The following is a 19085-nucleotide window of genomic DNA, read 5'->3' as shown; positions in this document are numbered from 1 at the left end:
ATATCAAAAAAATAGAGAGAAGAAGAAAAAAGAAAAGAAAGAAATGAAAAGAAAGAAATCTGGGGTGGGGGGGCAGATACAGCTTTTAGAGAAAAGGAAGTGTGTGTGAATTCACCCATGCATGTCTGTGTGTGGGTATATGGACACATATGTGCACATAGAAGGATATAGGAACACTCAGACACGTGGAGATCATGCGAATGTTTTGTTGTTCCATGATAAAGGATCAAAAGCTCTGTTTCTGTTCTGCTTCAAAAAAGGTTTTAACATTCATTTGGCTTTCTTTTTCTTTCACTTGTGAACACATTTACCAGCTGATCTTTCATAGTTATCCTTGAATCCTGACTTTTGTAACCTTGAAATTCAAACAAAGAAATGTCTCAGAGAAAGACTGTGCAGCAGGCCCCACCAGACTCACACCCTCAGAACTCCATTTCTCTAAGTCCACAGGAGACCAAAATAAGGGTCAATTTCTCCAATTCTCAACCAAAGCATCTCCTTAAAAATAGCTGGTGGAAGTCTTCACCTCCCAGCTTGGGGGGAGGGAGGGAGTTGACGGTCTGCTGCTTCTCCAATGTGTCAGACACAAAGGCAAACAGGATGACACCCAGCCCACCAGTTTCTGGGGCTAAAAACAAAGAGAAGGAAGAGGGGGGCAAAGGGTGGACTTCATTCACAGACTTTGAGCTACTTTGAAAGCAAAACTAGTGTAAAGCAATGCGAGGTCAGCCTATCAGGCCAATCCCATAAATCAGAGCTTGAGGATCAACAATTTAGAAATAGGGAATTTTCTGGCAGAAAGAAGTAGGCGAAGGGGTAGTGAGAAATGGGTCTCTTTGATGTCTCTTTGGTTTGGATACATATCTGACTCAATACAAGTAGGGAGGAAAAAAGGAAATCACTTTAAGGAGGAAACCCATTAAATCAGTTGATTGAGGATTTTACTTAGCAAATTATCTTATCAATTATGATATCATTTATGATGATTATCATTATCAGCTACTATTAAGTGAATAGAAATTATGTACCAGGAACTGTATGAAGTCCTCTGTATGTACTTATTAGATCTTTTAATCTTCATGAAAGAAGACAGTATCTATTTACATCTTACAGATCAGGAAACTAAAGCTCAGATGAGTTAAGGGATTTGCTGAACAGTACACAGCATCGAAGTAATAAAGCCTATATTTAATTCCAAATCTGAATGATTCCAATGTCCAGTATCTCTTTAATTACACTATTAACTCAGCATAATTTAGTCACTACCTTTCCTTCAAGGATATTGTATTTCTACTTGCTGAGACACCATCTAATGAGAGTCACTTCGCCATATTCATTTATTCCTTCACTAACCATCCAATCAGCATTGTTTGGGCACCTGCTATATGTCAACAGATTCAGGCCACTGAATTCAAGGATGAGTCAGTCACGGTCCCTGACACAAAGTGTTCAGGGCCACGTGGAACAGACTAAGCCAAGGATAGCACAGAGGAAAAAATAACTTGAATGGTATCTTCACAAAGATGCGGTTCTACCTGAACTTGGGCATTTAGTACAAATGCATAGTACTATGTATGTCATAGTAAGCAATTTTTTGGCTGACTCTAGTCAGCAGCCTCAAAATGCTCAAAGAAAAGAAATCCTATTGAACCATGTATATAAAACACCTTATAGCAACCAGTTGAAAAGTTGAATACTAACTTAAAGAGTTATCAACCCAAGTAATTATTTTACTTGTTGCTTTTTCTCACTGAAATAATGTTTAACAGTATACATACACTTTTTAAATAGCATGTATGCCTTTATTTCTGATTTCTAATACTTTTCTTTGAAAATAAGAAGGAAAAATTAATATATTACTCAGATTTACCCAGGGTTAACATCTTATATATTTCCTTCAAGTACATTTTGTTCGAGTATATTTCTATACAGTTATCTATTTTGTTCACACAACTAGATTTATAATATGTATACTGCATTTAAATGTTTTTACTCACAATTCTGTCTTTACAATGAACCTTTAGCATTTTCCTAGGTGATTAAACATTCTCTGACATTATAACTTCTAATGGTTCTCCAGCATTCATCTATTGCATGCCCCATTCCATCTCTGCTCTGTAGAGCATGTAGATATTTCCCTTTCTGTTGTTGTATTGTAAATTATACAGCAGTGGATGTCCTTGTATATGGATCCTTGTGTGAATCTATAATTATTTCCTAATGATAAATCCCCAGGTGTGTTATTATCTCATCAAAAGTTCGAAACCATTTTAAAGTTTTTGATATATATTTCTAAATATATATTCAGAAATACAGAATCAATTTCTCCTCCCAAAAGCAGTGTGTAAGAATACCCATTTCTGCATTCTCACCAATACTGAGTATTTCCATTTAAACCACTTTAAAAGTATTTCCCAATTGAGTAGGCAGAAAATTGTATCTTGTTTTTATTTGCTTATCACTGAATACTGATGAGGTTAGACATTTTTCATACATTTATTATCCTCTTGTATTTCTTCTTTTGTCATTTATTCATGTCCTTTGCCCATTTTTCAATTGCTGGGCTTATCTCTTTCTTATTGATTAGTAGGCGTTCCTTATAGATTAAGAATATTAACCCTTTGTTTGTCAGAAGTGCTGACACAGCCTTAAATACTAGCTTGAGCACATCATATTTTCCATTCCTTAAAGTTCAACTCAGACTTCCCCAAAGGTAAATAAGCCAGCTACACCCTGTGTCCTGACTTCCAAGCACACAAAGCCTATTCTTTCTGTAGCCTTCCCAGCCTATACATATAGCTCAGAAGCATGTTAAAGATTTGCATCTTAGTTTGCTAATTGTTTCATTTGTGCTAAGCTTGTCCCGCCCTATCCCTCCCAAGCTCCTCGAAAAGTTTATTGAAGATAATAAACTATCTAAAGCTTCTAGCTATCTCCTTGCTATCTCTATTACAGGTTCACCCCACTATCCAAAAGTAGAGTGTTTCTATGAAATCTTTTGTAAGCTGAAATTGTATAAACTGAAGAATCAATTACCATTAATTTATATGGAATATTTGGGGGGCATCCCCAGATCCAAAAAATAACCTCTCTTACGCCTTTCTGATACCTTAGGACACATCTTGCTAACAGATGCACAAAATAAATGGAAATAAAGTACACAAGCTAACAGACACAATTCAGAGCTACAGTAGCTTGGTGCTGAGATGCTGAGGGTAGTTCCTGGGGAAAGAGCTTAGTGGTATCACTCTTGCTACTCAGGTATGTGCTGCCTATGTAATGGCTCACTGCAAAAGAAATACTGGATACTATTTTTGTTTTTTGCCTTTTTTCGGTAAACACAAAAATCTTTGGATTTCTTTCAGGTTAGTGAAAACAGGTACTAATGTAGGTCTTTCATAAAAGCAAATTGGCACAATAGGAACTTTCAAAAAGCAGAGCATACCTGTATTTACCAAACAACCACTTATTTCTCTGTCTTCACACTATTCCCTCTCTAGCCTAGATAAGAGAGACCATGATTTCTAAACACTCTTCCAAAAATGTGGCTCTTATTTGTGCCTAATATACAATTTTAAAGTAGGATCTTTTAAGAATGATATCAAGGCCACAAAATGTAAGCATGATCAACTGAATGAAGCTTAATACTTATTTTTTTGTTAGCATAAATTGGACCACCTGTGACTGCTCTGAAGTTATACGATAGAGATTTTACTCTCTTAAAAAGAAGGAGACAGGAACAACCTGAAGATTGTGGCTTTTCATGAATTCTCTCTGATCATCTTGTTATGGAGATAAATAGAAGGAATGGGAAATGATGCTATTTCATTCTGGCCCAATCACACTGGATTGTGGTTGCCAAAAAATATACAGGTCATTCAGCTGAATTTGAATTTCGGATAAAAAATGAATTTCAGATCATTTTTAATCAAAGTATGTCCTATACTTTTGAAGTTCAAATTTAACTGGGTGTACTGTATTTGTATTTGCTGTATCTGGCAACCCCTGGATAAAAGCCCACTGGGCACTAGCAACTTGAACAGAAGACACCTACATCAACTTGTCTCTGGTGCAGATTTAAGAAGAGAATTTGAGGAGTACAAAAGCCATTTGGAATTTATGTATTGTATCTATCCACAACAGTAGATTTGAAACATTCTTCCCTTGTCAAAGGAGGAAGCTTAAAAAAAAAAAAAAAAGCATCCTGAAGATCCAAAGTAAGAGGAGACTATAAAAATGATTTCCTGTAGGACCTAGAATACATTCCTAGAAAATTGTTCTGCATTCTTAATTGGATACAAGAAGATTCGCCCTCTACAGAACAGGAACAGAAACCCATGAGGTACAAGTGAATCAGGAAGAGATCAAAAGGGAGATAGGTGGGGTGAGGAATTATTGAAAAGAGACCAAAAATTAATTAACAGCACTAAAACCTCCTTTGACACAATAAAAAAGTAGAACTACTTTTAAAATATGAAATCTTTCATGTAGGAGAAAAACAGGAAGCTTTCTTAGAATGTAGAGGAAACAGACAACAACAAAAAAGGAGAAAATAAGTGCTACTTTGAAGCCAGAGGTGGGATAAACAATATTAGAATTACAAGTACTTTAGAAATTATAGGAACAAGTCATATAAAAATAGGGCTGGGGCGCCTGGGTGGCGCAGTCGGTTAAGCGTCCGACTTCAGCCAGGTCACGATCTCGCGGTCCGTGAGTTCGAGCCCCGCGTCAGGCTCTGGGCTGATGGCTCAGAGCCTGGAGCCTGCTTCCGATTCTGTGTCTCCCTCTCTCTCTGCCCCTCCCCCGTTCATGCTCTGTCTCTCTCTGTCCCCCCAAAAATAAATAAATAAAAAATAAACGTTGAATAAAAGTCTGTTGTTGTTTTAAAAAAAAAAATAGGGCTGAAGTTCTGGTTTGGGGTAAGATTAAGTAGGTACACACTGTCTTGCTGTCCCAATGAATGCAGCTTTAAAACCTGGACAGAATAAATGATAAAACTATCGGAAAACTGAAAATTAAATAGTAGTAAGCAGAAGAGACTTCAAAGTATCACTGAAGCAATGGTAAGGTTACCCTTTTTTCCCACCAATATCTCCCAACCTTATCTCAATACAGCCCAAAACCCATGAGTTTACACCTAGATACAGAGAATGCACAGGAGTGGCTTTAGTAGTTCTGGCTCCAAGAATGGTAAATGGAACTCCCAATGCTCAGATAGAGTATAGAAACACCAATTTGTTTCCTTTGCTCCATTCTTGAGCACCCCCAGCCTCCAAACAAACCCACAGTAGTAGCAGCAACAGAAGTCCTCAGGAGCCAAAACCCTGAGGGGAGGTTAAGTTTTTTCCAACAATGTCACTGCACATTCTCTCTCTCACACACACCTCTCTCTTTCTCTCCTGTCCTTGTCACTTTATTTTGGACATAGGAGGAGTAGCAGAGGCAGCAGGTAGAGTAGCTAATGCCTTTAGATTTCTGGATAGAATACTGAAAAGGGGAGCCCCAGAAAACAAAACAAAACAAAAATACAAAGAAGATGGCAAAGAAGGGGGAGCTTGGGGACACAAACCCATAAAGTTATTTACAAACTCTTGAGCTCAGCTTTGATTATGCTTGGGTCTTATCCTAAATAGCATACCAATAATTTGAAAACTAAGCAAAAAAATCATCACTCAGCTTCCAGATTGGCCATTAGGTGGCACACACATTGGCCAAATCCAAAGAGTACTGGCAAGGCTCTGAAAATTTAACAGATATTGGAATCACTGCTCACAGAAGACAGATTGAAACTCGCAGCCTAAACCCAACCAAGTGAACTTCCTGCTAAAACAAAAATATCAACATTCTTCACAGTCTTTAACAAGACTGTGTCTCATAGTAATCAAAACACTCAGGACACAATGCAAAATTACTCAGCATGTGATAAACAAGGAAAGTATCAGCTCACATGGGAAAAGACAATCAAAGATACCAACCCCAAAATGACACAGATGTTAGAATTATCTGACAAAACCTTTAAGGTAGCTAATTTTTTAAATGCTCAAAAAATAATATCTTAAAACAAATGGGAAAATAAAAAGTATCAGCAAAGAAACATTAGAAAGAAACAAATGGAAATTTTAGAATATAAAAATAACGTAAGTGAAATTTAAAACTCAGTGTATAGACTCAAGAGCAGAATGGAGATGACAGAGAAAATGATCACTAAACTTCGAGGCAGTTCCATAGAAATAATCCAATCAGAAAATAAAGAAAAAAATAGATTTAAAAAAATGAAAAGAACTTCAGCACCTGACAGATAATAACAAAATGTCATCCAAGTCCTAGAAGGAGAGGAAAAAGAGTACAGTGCTAAGGAAGGAATCAAAGACAACCAAAATAAATAGAGAGACATACCATGTTCATGGATTGGAAGATTCAAATAGTAAAGATTTCAATCCTTACCCAAATTGATCTATAGATTTAACATAATTCCAATCAAAATCCCAGTAGTAGTCTTTGTAGATATAGACAAGCTGATTCTAAAATGTAGAAAGTCAAAGGAGTCAGCAGAATTAAAACAATTTTTAAAAGAATAATACATTTGGAGGACTCATACTAGCCAATTTTAAGATTTGCTAAAAACTATAGAAGTCAAGACAACATAGATTGGCAAAAAGATAGACATATGGATCAATGTAACAGAATAAAGAGTCCAGAAAAGCACCTATAAATATGGTTCAATGTAACAGAATAGAGTCCAGAAAAACACCCATAAATATGGTTCCACTCAACAAATTTTTAAAACAAGACCCAAAAGCATCAAACTGTTTTCATGTAACTTAACTGAATTCCAGAAAAAAAATTTAAGAGTATATCCAGTATCCAGCAAAGAAAAATCCATGATGTCTATAATCAGATCAAAAATTACCATGCACGGAGCACCTGGGTGGCTCAGTTGGTTAAGTGTCTGACTCTTAATATCAGCTCAGATCATGATCTCAAGGTTTTTGAAATTGAGCCCCACTTTGGGCTCTGCACTGACAATAGAGAGCTTGCTTGGAATTCTCTATATCCCTCTCTCTCTGCCCCTCCCCAACTCTCTCTCTCTCTCTTTCTCACTCTCTCTCTCTAAGTAAATAAATAAGCTTTAAAAATTACCATGCATATAAAGAAGCAGGAAAATGCAACTGCAATCAGGAGAAATGTCCATCTATATTAACTCAGACTGGTTACAGATATTACAGATAGCAATCTAGTATATTAAAACAATTACTATAACAATTCTCTATGTTTAAAAACTTAACTAGAGAGATGGACGAATTTTTTTAAAGTCCCAAATCAGATCCTCAATATAAAAATCACACACACATACACACACACACACACACACACACACACACACACAGAAGAAGGGATTAACAGCAGATTAGACATTGCAGAAGAAAAAAATAGTAGACTTAGACATAATACAAACTATCCCAAATTAAATACAAAAAGAAAACAATAATAATAATGATAAAAGAACAGCACCAGTGCAGTGAACAATAAATTCAAGAGCCTATTTATACATGTCATTGGAGTCCCTAAGGTAGAGATGAGGAAAAAAAAATGTTTAAATAAATAATGATTGAAATTTTCTACATTTAATTAAAACTGGAAATTCACAGATTCAAAAGCTTAATGACTCCAAGGACAAAAAAATAAAAACATGAAGGTAACTACACCAAGGCATACATAATAAAATTGCTGATAATCAGTGATAAATAGAAGCCATCAAAACACCCAGAGGAAAGGGGCACCTGGGTGGCTCAGTCAGTTGAGTGTCTGACTTTGGCTCAGGTCATGATCTCACAGTTCATGAGTTTAAGCCCCACTTTGTGAATTTGATCTCTGCATCGGGCTCTATGCTGACCACATGGAACCTGGAGCCTGCTTCAGATTCTGCATCTCCCTCTCTCTCTGGCCCTCCCCTGTTTGCACGCGCTCTCTCTCTCTCTCTCTCTCTCTCAAAAGTAAACATTAAAAAAACTTTTTTTTAAACACCCAGAGGAAAAAAGGACTTGTACAGAGGATTAAGATAAGGATGACAGAAGGTTTCTTATCAGAAATAATACAAGAAGACAAATCAATCTGTAAAGTACTAGAGAAAAAATTAATCTAGAATTCTATACCTAACAAAAATATCTTACAAAAAAATAGTTGATATGAAAGGGAAAAGTGGGGGAGAAATTGATGTTTTGAGTAAAAGCTGAAAGAACTGAGCTAACCAATAGACCTGCATTGCAGAAAAAAAAAGTTAAAAGAGATCCTTTACACTGAAGGAAAATAACACCAGATGGAAATATGGATCTAGACAAAGAAATAAACATACTTCCATTCAAACATTTGTACTTAAATGTTCATAGTAGCTTTATTCCTAATATCTAAAAACTAGAAACAACCCAAATGTCCACTAGCACATGAACAGATAAATACATTCTGATATATCCACACAACGAAATATTACTCAGCAATGAAATGAACTAGTAATACATTTAACAACATGGATGGATCTCAAAATAATCATACTAAGTGTAAGAAGCAAGATAATAAAGGAGTAAATACTATATGATTACATTTACATTAAATTCTAGATAATATAACTAAACTATAGGGACAGAAGATCAATGCTTTACTAGAGATGGGGGCGGGGGATATGGGAAGAAGTGAAATGTAGGAATTACAAGGAGGCAGAAAGAAACTTATGGGGGCAATGAATATATTCATTATTTTCCTTGTGATGGTTTCATAGGTGTATGCATATATCTAACTTATCAAATTATAAACTTTTAAATATGTGCAGTAAACTTTAAATATTGTACCTAAGTTAAACCTGAATAAATATATTTTTAAATAGGGAGAGGTCTGATATTTCCCACTGAGCGATGGTGCCTAGTCTTTCCCAGTTAACAAAACACTGACATTGAGATAATCAAAATTGACATTAAAGATGGAAGCATATCATCATGCAAGATCCCTGACAAATGGTTCCTCTAAGGAGTCCTGCTTTCTTGAAAGGTAGAGAAAAAACTTTTTATTCAATAATTTTTAGGCATGTAATCCTAATTCTATAAATATAGAACTTCTTAAAACCAAATTGTTAGTTGAAATAAATCACTAGATAAATGTCACATAATTAGGAAGCACAACAAAAGTCTATACCTACACTGTGAAACAAACTCATTATTAGGGTATTAGACTGATTCTACCTCTGAGGAAATAGAGGCTCAGAGGTCTTGAGTTGGCAAGTTAGCTCAGGATCATATAGGAAGTAAAGGGCAGAGTTGGAACCATTGTAGCCTCCCAACTCCAGAACTACTGTTTCCTACACAACACATATCTGATTTTACCTCTTGGCTAAAGCCATTCATCCATGATCTGGAATGGCAAGGCCATCACCTATGGCTATTTCAGTATACTCACTGAAGTTTTATATTCCTGGCATTCATAGGGGAACAGTTAACATACTACTTCTCACATTTTCTTTTCTCTTATTTGGAGAATTGCCTTTTTTCCAACAATTTTCCTAGAATTCATCCCTTATTTGTTCTCCCCCTCCTGTCTTAACTCTAACCCATCAGCAAGTCCTGTGGGAGCCACTTCTGCAATATACTCCAAGCCAAGTCACTTCTCTCTGCCCCTACCACACAGTCCCAGTTCAAGCAGCAGCATCTCTTGCCTGATGACTGTCCTTTGTTCATAATATGAGTAGTACATTTTCCCTTAATTTGTTCATTTGCTTTTAAACTTATTTATGTTTTGAGGTTTTCTTTCTTTCTATTCATATCCATGTATTTTATTATTATGTACTCAAATTTATCGGTCTCTTCATTTATGACTTCAAGACTTCATATTTAGAAAGGCTGTTCCTAACTCTTGATTTTTTTAATGATTTTATTTTTTAAGTAATCTCTACACCCAATGTGGGGCTCAAACTCACAACCCTGAGATCAAGAGTCTCATGCTTCACCAACTAAGCCAGCCAAGCACCCTCCTATCTCTTCGTTTTCAATAAACAAACTTACAAGACTGAGCAGGATTTAGATCTGTGATACTACCTGAACACATACTTCAAGTTTTCCCCAAACTTGGAAGTTTACTTACAGCTTATAGACTAAGGTACCTCAATGCACAAAGCTGCTCCAAAGGAATATACCCACTTTCCAATCTCTTAACCCTCAAGCTAGACTTTAGGAAGCAATACTCAAAATCTAGTAGACTCTTTACAATATGATTGTTTTTGTACAGTTATTCAAACCTTAGGCTGCCATAATAGATTTTGACTTTTATAAGTACTTCAAAATACTTGAGTGCATAAACATTTGTCTACAATCAGAAACAATCACTACTATTAAGTACATAAATTTAAAATTTTTCTAAAATCATGAAAATAATAGAGAAAATGAAACATTATATATTGATTCAAACGAGCTGCAAAAACTGAGATAGTTGGGAAAATGTGAATACTAACTATATATTTGACAATATTAAAGAATTTTTGTTAATTTAATTTTGGAGTGATAGTGGTAATATGGCTGTTTTCTTTTAAAATAGTCCTTAACTATTGGAGACATATACTGAAATACTTATGGATAAAATGATAAAAGTCTAGGATTTGCTTTAAAATATCCAGAGATATGTTTATGGTAAGGATATATATGAAACAATACTGGCCATGAGTTAATATTTATTGAAGATGGGTGATGGGTTCATGAGGATTTACTATATCATTGTCTCTACTTTTGGATTTGTTTGAAACTCTGCATAATATATTTTAGAGATAATATGTTAATTATATAGATTAACTGCTTTTGGAATAAGATTTATGAGTGCATCTAGGAGGCCTCACTGGAGGCTAAGTGACTCAATATCTATTCCCAAACCCCCTTCCCCTTGACTCTACACAAAGGCTGGGACATATGAATGCTCACTTTCCTAGCATGCTTTGCAGCTAGCTGTAGCCACATGACACAACTTTGGACAATGGGATGAAACTGCAGTTTGCTGGGATTTTTCAGAAAAGTTTTGCTCTTTTATATAAAAGTAGACAGTGTGGCTGGCTTCCACCTCTCTTTTCCCATCTTTGAATGGAATCTAGGTTCTGGCTTAGTGAAGCCATATTGCAACCGGGGGAAAACTAAATTGAAATACAAGCACCAGGTCTTTTTTTCACTGAAACATTGAAGTAAAACCATCAGCTACCCATCTCTGGGCATCTGAGACATCTATTTATGTTAAATGTAAATATATTTTTTAAATCCCATTTATTAAAATCACTGTAAGTCTGACTTTCTTTCACTTGCAACTAAATACCTTTCTAACTGACTCAATCTGTTATAGAGATTTTCTTATACAACAAAATTTCTGGTCTCCACTATGAAGTGATGGTAATATCCTTTAGTAACTGAAGTTTTCATTAATTTGAATTGGATACTAAAATGCCACTTTAAAAATTCTACTCATATTCCCTAAGCTTAGTTGGGTCATCTCACCAAGTATCTGAAAGCTGTTTAAAACTATTTTAAAGTAACTATTACAAAGTGAAATGAATTATTGTTTAATTAATAAGTTCATTAATTAATGACTAGTTAATGATAAGTTCTTTCCCTGGCCCTAATTTCATCACTGTCAATTGTACTTTTATTTAAGCTCTTGACTTCAGGGTGTCACAAGTCCCACCCTTCCTCAGATGGATGATAAATGTGTATGTGTCAAGGGCTCTAAGGAGATGCCAGGATGCCAGGCACAGGACATAGTCCCACAGCTGAGACTGCTCTTCTTCCCCTGAAGCCAGCTAAATGCTATGGTCAAGCCTTCACCCCCTTTAAGAGGTCCCCCCCAAATTAGGCAAGATGTAAGACTTCACCATCTGTCCCAAATTCAACCAGTTCCAGTTTGTGTTTAAACAGAATCATAACTACAGGTCAAAACTAAGTATCACCCAATTATTCATGGGAATGAAGAGCAATCACCAATTTCTTGGTACTTACTTTCTTTTTCTTTTTTAAAACATGGAAGCTTCATGAATTTGCATGTCATCCTTGCACAGGGGCCATGCTAATCTTCTCTGTATCGTTCCAATTTTAGTATATGTGCTGCCGAAGTGAGCACTCTTGGTACTTATTTTCATTTAAAGGCTAAACATCTGTATGTTTCAGGTAAGATAGTCTGACTTAATTAAAGACAATGGTTCTATGATAAACACCTATCAGAGTATCTAGTACACTAGTAGGCCCTTAACAAATGTTTGATAATTAATTCACTAAATGCATTAATTAGGTAGTAAATAGATATTTAGAGTTCACAATAGATTATATTTCACATCAGGAGCCCCAACTTTGCCAACACTGCTGTACAAATATAACCTGTTTTCAAAATACAAAATATTATGAAATGTGTATATGATTATCCTTCATGAGATCAGGAATACATCCTTCTCTGGTGATATATCTAGAAACAACTTCATTCATTCATTCATTTCCACACAACAGGGTGACTGCTCCTTATGTTAGTCACATTTCACCTCCATCAACTATCTCTTAGCACACTATCTCCAGTAATAGTGAGGACACCCAGCCCAATCAACACAAGCTAGATAAATAAATTATGTCCTGTTACCTCCAGGCAACAAACTCTGTAGTTAGACTGTCTGAATTAGAATCCTGACTCCAGAATGTTCACCTATGTAACCTTAGACAAATTTCTTAATCCCTCTCTTCCTTGGTTTCTTCATCTGTAAAATAGGGATGACAATCATAGTACCTACCTTATAGGATTATAGTGAGGATTGAAGGAGACTATAATGTGCTGATAGGTATTACATGTCCCATAAACTGTTAACTGATTCTAGTCATTGCATCATTTTCAAAACTTACTTTCCATACGATCTGTCACAGTGAATCCAAAGGACATTGCAACAGCAATTATTAGTCACCACAGTTTATAGGCAACTGTGTACAGGTCCTCTGGTTCTACTGGGAGTCAGCCATTATAACACAACATCTTATCACAGCCCTCCCAGCAGCCCAACACATGACTCATCCATGCCAAGATCTATGAGTATGCATCACAACCCAGCTGGTGTAGAACCAGGACAGAACTTGCAACAAGATGATCTGGATCCAGTTCAGCCTGGTATGTATTTAAGGGACATCATTACTCCTCAAAGAACCTGTTTCTTCATTTATAAAGTAAAAATGATTTTTACTTACTTTTAAAAGATAAACTTTACTTACTTTAATCCTCTACGTACCTCATTGTAGAGGATTAAACATCATAACGTAAGTAAGAATACCTTTCAAATGTAAAGTGCATTGTATGCTGGGTATTATTATTCATCTTTGTATCACAGCTTCATTAATTCAAAATATGCTTAGTTCATTTCTGGCTGTTCCAGACACTGTGTTAAGTTCTAGGGGCATGGAAATAAATAACATACAGTAGCCAGAGTTGAATATATATTTGTTTGGTATATTATTTGTTAATTGGTCAACTAACATTGTTAAAAAACATTTGGACTGGAGAGCTTATACCCAATTTGAAAGAGACACAAGATGCCATATTGCATTTTATCATAGCAGACATGTGTCTTCCTCTCTTTGTGCATTCCCAGTGAGCATTTACATCTATAATAACATCGAAACGCTCGACTATAACCAAGTTTAATTCCCATAAATTCCCCTTTCTAGACTGTGAGCTTCTTGAGGGTATACCTATGCAGTTTTTCTTCTTTGTATCTTTGGTATTTATCTCAGAATACTGCATAAAGTAGACACTTAGAAAACATATATTTTTCAGTACCTAAATATGACCAACTGCCTTTAAGTGTCAGGGAAAAATAATGTCACAATTCAATCAAATCCTTTCAACCAGAAACCTTATGAATGCAGTTCTTTTTTTTTTTTTTTTTGTACCAGCATTGGGTGTGCACTACCTCTCTCTATGTACACAAGTATACACATCTGTACATAGGTAGGCTAATGGACAGCCCTTGCTGAGAACATTACGTTTTAAAATACTCAGTAGCCATTCAGTAAATGACAACTTCTGATGGCCTAAGCTTTCAGAAAGAGTTAATGTACCTCAAAGAAGTAATCAGTGTAACTTTCCAACCAGTAAAATCAAGCCCCTTATATTCTATTTAATTTTCTAGGAGTTTTTATATACATATATATGTTCAGCATACATAGCCCCTCACACATATACCAGCACTATATATTTTTTTACAACATAGGGTTTTCTAGGATTGAGTAGTTTTAAACAACAGTATTTTATTATTTTAAGCACACCCACTGTGGAAACATTCTCGGGGCTCACTGCTTCTGCTATTGGAACATTTGTTTTTTATTCTGAATATTTCAGCACATCTATTTACCTGGCACTATATTTAGTACCACAGTGCCAAGATGGCATATATAAAGATTCAATTGCAATTCCCATCTGATGTCCCTTCCCTCTCCTTTTTACCCCCTTTTTTATGTCCACACTCTGAATTCAGCACAAAGTTGGTGTGTTTAATTTAAAAAGAAGTAAAACGCTCCAGGAGACGCCTCAGACCACTGCAAATCACCTACTTTATAGAGGCAGTAAAATTGTGTATCGGATTAGAAGTGATGCTGATCTGAAATTTATGATAACTTTTAATGGCATTATAATTTTTTTCCCTGTGCGCTCCATAACTGCGTCGTTTCGATGCACAGTGCAGTGAGATGAAATTTGTAAGGGAAGAACATTACCCAGGCAAGCCCAGGGGAAAAAAAAAAAAAAAAAAGTCAGCAGAATAATGCAACAGCCCCACACGGGCGGATGGAAGCTATTCTTTCCATACACTATGTAGAGGCACAAACTCCAAACGACCCTTTGAAACTAAAGGCAACCCAGAGTACAGATTTTGTTGATAAAACTAGGAAATGTGGCAAAAGCAACCTCTTAAAAAAGCAGATACACGTGGCTTCCGCACACCACCTTGCCACTTTGGGGACTCTTCATGTCTCCTGGCTGAGAGAAGCACACTTGGGTGTCCTAAAGTAGTTTTCTGGAACAAACAGCTCTTTCCTAAGCTGGGTCTGTTGTCTGGTTTCCATGGAACAGCTCAACATCCCACTGGTTTCAAGAAAGCATGAGGGAGTATCACAGGGTTAAAGACTTGTGAAAGACTTAAGACTTGTGTCTTAAGTTTGCAACTAAGAAACTGCTGAAAGAGATGAAGAACTCAATGAGAGGAAGAGAGTAAAAGAGGGAGACGTGAAAGAACTTTTGAAAAATTCCACAATTAATGTATATATTAAGTTCTAACTTGACGTGTAAGAGAAAAACTCTCCAGAAAAGCCACCAGAACCAAAGGAGAAGACTTCTCTTCAACTCTTTTCTTCAGGGATAATCCAGCCTCTGTTCAAATACTTCCAAGAACAAGGGGCTCATTTCCAATTTAAGCAGTTCATGAATTCATTTATAAATTCATTAACAATGTATTCAGCATAGTGCAGGCACTGCATGCTATTCTATTGTTTATTGTGTGTAACTTCTTGCCCACACCCTGGGAAGCTATGTTATCCATGGCCCACTTCACAGAGAATTAGAATAAAAGAAAATTAGAATGTGTCACAGCAAAGACTCTTAATGGTCATCCAGCCCAACCCCTTCATTTTACAGAGAATGAAATGAAACTGAGATCAAGAGTGGAGAAGTCAATTATCCAAGGTCACATAACTAATTCATTGCAAAACCTTAGTTAAAACCCACATCTGATTCCCCATCATATACTTTTTCAGGTGAGCCATGATGCTTTTTCTTCACAAATCATACACGTCATTGTCCCATGTGTCCAGCTTCTCAAGCTTATCTAGATGTTTCTCTCCTACTCTGGCTGAAAGGCTCTATAGCAAGTGTATGAGTCTTTAATCAAACAGTCTGGGAATGTGTATGTGGTCATTATCCTTCAGTTCTTAAGTAGGTTGGGAAGACAAATCCTTTTCTTCAATACCATCCATAATCTATTTTTCACTGACGATGGCCTCTTTTAACAGACTAACAGGGAAGAAGAAAATTCTCCCTTTACTCCCAACATTTTCAACTTCCTACCCAAAACTGAAAATCGTTTAGAGGACTCGATTTCTCCTTTTCTCTTCCCAACTCTTCTCTACTTCTCCTCTTCTCTACTTCTACCTAGTGCTTGTCTTTATTTATAAATATTACATGTTCTGAGGGACTTCAAACACTACCCCACATAGGGCTGACCTCTGCCTCTTCTAGGTCTGAACTTTGACATTTTTGTCAAATCATAATAGCATCAATCATAAGTTTCCTCCTGCTGAGATTTTTGCTTTTATATCTTTTCAAACTTGAGCTTCTTGGAGGCAAAGTTGCTACCTCAATTACTTTTGTCTCCCTAGTTCCTGACACACAGTGGAGGCTAAATTAATATTTTCAAATGAAGGTATGCAAATCAGCAGAGCTGGAAGTGAATGTGTGTTTTCAGTCTTATAGTCTATTTTGCTGTGTTTTAGGTTTATGGTCCCAGAAGGCAGCCCACCTCTGATTGAACCATATTTGGTTGCACATGTCACTGTCTTCCTTCTTCTCCCAACCTACAAGATACTCCTCTTTCCTGGGAGATTATCTGGATTCCTGTCACGTCACCCCATGTGCCTCTGGAGGGGTCTAGTTGGAGGGGCCAGATTTACCCTCTGTGTGAAGACAATCTCACACTTGTGTAGCTCTAATGATGCAGAAATTCTCCTTTCTCCATGGTGTCATGTGTCACCACTATTAATGTTGATTTCCCTTCATGTTTAAGGACTTTTTCTAACTTTCTTACTCAATCTTACCTACCATTCCCTCTAGGAACCCATTATTTATTCCTTTAATACTCTACCCCCAGAAAGATGTTCTCTAGCAGTGAGGCCAACTTGGATGACTCACAGCAGATGTAATTGGTGAGCAAAATAGTAGTCAGACTGGCTTCATCCACTTGCCAACGCTGTGACCTTCTGTAAATTCCTTAAACTCTCTGTGCCTTAGTTCCTTTTCTGTAAAGTATCTTGTGCGGTTGCTGTGAGCATTAAAGAAAATAGTGCCTATAAAACGCTTAGCACAGTACAGGGCATACAGTAATTGCAAAATAGATGTCTGCTCTCATTACTGTTATCATTCTAAATTAGGAATGCAAAGGCAGTACACACCCTACTGATGCCCACAACCTCTTTTAGGTTGTGCTCATGTTCTAAAGCTTCACATAAACCTCATATTCTCTCATAAACAAACATATTTTTGGCCATGACTCTTTTTTTTTTTTTAGTCTTCTTGTCTCCTCCTTGTTCATTTGACTGCTGTCATGTTCTAACTGCTGGGAGAGCCCTTGCCCAACAGAAAGTGTCCTTCTAAATCTGCCCAAAAGGGAAAGCAAAGACACATGAGGAGGAGAAAAGAGCCCCACATTAGAAAGGATGATCTCATGTTGAGATCAGGGATCCTCCAAGTTCATTCTCTACCACCCCTCTGAAGGCAGTAGGCCTGAGCAAACTGACCTACCAGGGTGCATAGCATTTCTTCCAAGTGACGTGTAACCACAAAGCTAAAAACCTCAGCATCCAGGCCCTTATGGTCTACCCTGGAGACTTAGGTTAATGATGAGCCAGCACCTTGGGTTTACTCTAAATCACTCCTCTTAACCTAATTATATGCCAAGGGGGAAATCCAATGTATTTGATCAAGTCTTGCTAGTATTTTCCTTGTCTAATTCCATTAGTCTCATTGATGCAAAGGGTTCCTAAAGCAATTAAAGCAAGTGCTATCCCCTGAGAGCTGTGGGATGAATATCTCTTCCCTACTCTTCTCAGAACCTGGTTTTCCCTGGTGAATGGCATAGGCAGGGCTGGGAAGAGGACCCTTAAACAGGAATGGTGTCCTTTGGTGCCAGCAAATTAGGATCTGACTTCACTTCAATTAAGGGTGTTCTCAGATATAAAGTATATCAGCTGAGAAATGTGGAGGGAGGGGTGCTGTGTTCTTGGTGAGATTGTTCTTCACAGTTCTTTCTCCCAGATGTTCATTTCACAAACTATATACATTTTATTCAGTCTCATTACAATCTATCTACCTAGAACTTCAGTGACCCACAAAATGCCTTCAAAGTCATTGGCCCATTTCAGAAGCCTCTAGTAGCCCATTAGAAATGTCAGTGCACACTCAACAAGCAGCCAGATCCAAATACGCTGAGGCTTAACCTCATTAAAATGTTTCCACGACACAGGGTCAAACTTATCTTGCCACGGACTCGTTTCCTCTCGCCAAACGCTGAGAAACCATTTTCTTTCTAATTAATTTCATCTAGATGAAACCTGCACAAATGTCAGTTCAACAAATTAAGACTTATTGATTATTGGCTTTTTAAAAATAGTTAATGGTTCTGTCCAAAGATGGAATATTTTAGGGACATCAGCAAGACATGTTAGCTTAGGTTGATTTTGGTGTTTTTGAACAATGAAAATAATGTTGTAAGCATCTTCCATAATCTTATTGCTCACTTTTCACCTAAAACTTTATTCTTGTTTTATAGTCATAAAATTTAACTAGCTAGAAAACCATATCTTCGAATTTGCTGGAAGAACAAATGCTACATTTATACTTCATACATGGTACTCTGGAGGTTGTCCATCTTGTTTCCCCTTTTTCTCTCCCTTTAAACACTGCAGAGTGTTAAGTTTGTTCACCAGGATTGTTGATAGCAAAAGGGGGGGCAGAGTTAAAAATGAGATAAAACTGGGACGCCTGGGTGGCTCAGTCGGTTGGGCGTCTGACTTCAGCTCAGGTCATGTTCTCATGGCCCGTGAGTTCAAGCCCCGCATCGGGCTCTGTGCTGACAGCTCAGAGCCTGGAGCCTGTTTCAGATTCTGTGTCTCCCTCTCTCTCTGCGACCTTCCCCCATTCATGCTCTGTCTCTGTCTCAAAAATGAATAAATGTTAAAAAAAATTTAAAAAAATGAGATAAAACTAAAATTCCTTATCAGAAATCTTCCTTTCCTTTCCTTCCTGCCTCCCTCTTTCTTCTTTCTTTCCTTCCTTCC

At 36.8% G+C, this 19085-nt stretch overlaps 1 non-coding gene and 1 pseudogene across 1 annotated transcript; both read right to left on the bottom strand.

Moving 5' to 3' along the window:
* Nucleotides 1-19085, bottom strand: part of LOC115522815 — a 57582-nt pseudogene that overhangs the window by 24666 nt on the left and 13831 nt on the right.
* On the bottom strand, nt 12026-12132 carry LOC115524291. The gene has a single exon (XR_003972004.1). It is a non-coding gene; the product is annotated as a U6 spliceosomal RNA (small nuclear RNA).

The sequence above is a fragment of the Lynx canadensis genome, chromosome C2 (genome assembly GCF_007474595.2).
Source record: "Lynx canadensis isolate LIC74 chromosome C2, mLynCan4.pri.v2, whole genome shotgun sequence".
Classification (NCBI taxonomy): domain Eukaryota; kingdom Metazoa; phylum Chordata; class Mammalia; order Carnivora; family Felidae; genus Lynx; species Lynx canadensis.
This window is presented reverse-complemented; position numbering and strand designations above follow the sequence as displayed.